Raw genomic sequence first — 2,500 nt, forward strand, 5'->3', positions numbered from 1 at the left:
AGCAATGCCGGAACAAAGCAAATCAAAACCTAACCGACTCAAAGCAATGCCGGAACAAAGCAAAGCAAAACCTAACCGACTCAAAGCAATGCCGGAACAAAGCAAATCAAAACCTAACCGACTCAAAGCAATGCCGGAACAAAGCAAATCAAAACCTAACCGACTCAAAGCAATGCCGGAACAAAGCAAATCAAAACCTAACCGACTCAAAGCAATGCCGGAACAAAGCGAGGCAAAGGCGAAGCGAAAGGAAGCGAGCCCAAGAGCCAACCGGAAGGAAGCCAAGGGAGCCAGAGAGGCGAGGCTAATGTATGCGAGCCGTGCGTGCGTGCGCGGGGCAGCGGGGCTCAGGCAGCAGCCAGCCATCAAGGGGGATCCAAGCCTCCTCGCCGCTACGTCATTATCCCGTAAGTCCCGTAATTGTTACTGATGGCTGACCTCGGCCGAGGCGAGTTGCTCGCAGGAGAGGGACCATGGCCTGCTCTCCTGCTGCTGACGACGCCTAATGTGCTGACGTTGCTTTCCCGCTGCTGACGCCAGTTGTGCTGACGATGCTGTTGCTAGTGCTGATTGCTTGCTTTCCTTCTGCTGACGACGCCAATTGTGCTGACGAAGTTACTACTGGTGATTGCTTTTCTGCTACTGCTGACGCTAATTGTGCTGACGCTGCTTTGCTCTTGCTGGCGCTAAATGTGCTGACGATGGTGAGAGAAAGAGAGAGAGAGAGAGAGAGAGAGAGAGAGAGAGAGAGAGAGAGAGAGAGAGAGAGAGAGAGAGAGAGAGAGAGAGAGAGAGAGAGAGAGAGGAGAGAGAGAGAGAGGAGAGCGAGAGAGAGAGAGAGAGAGAGAGAGAGAGAGAGAGAGAGAGAGAGAGAGAGAGAGAGAGAGAGAGAGAGAAAAGCGAGATATAAAAAAGAGGAAGAGAGAGAGAAAGAGAGAGAGAGAGAGAGAGAGGGAGAGAGAAAGACAGAGAGGAAAGCGAGAGAGAGAGAGAGAGAGAGAGAGAGAGAGAGAGAGAGAGAGAGAGAGAGAGAGAGAGAGAGAGAGAGAGAGAGAGAGAGAGAGAGAGAGAGAGAGAGAGAGAGAGAGAGAGAGAGAGAAAGCGAGATATAAAAAAGAGGAAGAGAGAGAGAGAGAGAGAGAGAAGAGAGATGCAGAAAGGATAGAAGAAAACACAAAACAAAACAGAAAAGACTGTGCAAGAGAATACTCGAAAAAAAAAATTATATCGTTCCGCTTCATGTCCTAGTGAAGTTGGAGGAGGAGCATGAAGAGAAGGAGGAGGAGAGACAGAGGATGATTAGGAGGAGGTGAGAAAGGAAGAGGAGGGGGAGGGTGGGGGAAAGGGAAGGAGGGAAGGAGGGAAGGAGGGAGGGAGAGAGGAAGAAGGATTTATGAAGCAACTTTGAAATGGATGAAGTGTGGTCGCGCTGGGGATTGTTGGGGCTTGTTTGTTGCGCCTAGGGTAGAGGGAGGAGGAAGAGGAGGAAGAGGAGGAGGAGGAGGAGTAGGAGGAAGAGGAGGAAGAGGAGGAGGAGGAGGAGGAGGTTTGAAGAAGGATATAGGAAGAGAAGGAGGAGGAAGAGAAGAAAGGATGAGGAGTGGTAGAAACTATGAAGGAGGGTGAGAAAGTGTGAAGAAAGATGAAGGAAGAGAAGGATGAGGATGAGGATGAGGAAGGAGGAGGAGGAAGAAGAGGAGGAAAGATGAGGAGGAGGAGGAGGAAGGAGGAGGAGGAGGAGGAGGAGGGGGAAGGAGGAGGAGGAGGAGGAAAGAGGAGGAGGAGGAGGAGGAGGAGGAAGGAGGATGAGGAAAGAGAAGGATGAGGATGAGGATGAGGAAGGAGGAGGAGGAGGAGGAGGAGGAGGAAGGAGGAGGAGGAGGAGGAAGGAGGAGGGGGAAGGAGGAAAGGAGGAGGAGGAGGAGGAAGGAGGAGGAAAGAGAAGGAGGAAGGAGGAGGAGAAGTAGGAAGAGGAAGGAGGAGGAGGAGGAAGGAGGAGGGGGAAGGAGGAAAGGAGGAGCAGGAGGAAGGAAGAGGAGGAGGAAGGAGAGGGAGGAAGGGGGAGGAGGAAGGAGGAGGAAAAGTAGAAAGAGGAAGTAGTAGCAGGAAGAAGTAGGAGGAGGAGGAAGGAGGAGGAGAAAGGAGGAAGAGGAGGAAGGAGGAAGAGGAGGAGGAGGAGAATGAAGGAGGAGAAGGATGAAGGAGGAGGAGGAGGAGAATGAAGGAGGAGACGGATGAAGGAGGAGGAGGAGGAGGAGGAGGAAGGAGGAGGAGGAAGGAAGAGGGGGAGGAGGAAGAGGAGGAGAAGGAGGAAGGAGGAGGAGGAGGAGGATGAAGGAGGAGGAGGAGGAGAAAATAAGATGAAGATGAGGAAGATGAGGATTAGGATGAGGTAGGATGAGGAGGAAGAGGAAGAGGAGGAAGAGGAGAAGGATGAGGATTAGAAAGGAGGAGGAGTAGAAGAAGAAAGAGGAGAAGGAGGAGGAGGAGGAGGAGGAGG

The sequence above is a fragment of the Penaeus japonicus genome, unplaced genomic scaffold (genome assembly GCF_977035675.1).
Source record: "Penaeus japonicus unplaced genomic scaffold, GWHDUDI00000001_assembly GWHDUDI00000002, whole genome shotgun sequence".
Taxonomy (NCBI): Eukaryota; Metazoa; Arthropoda; class Malacostraca; order Decapoda; family Penaeidae; genus Penaeus; species Penaeus japonicus.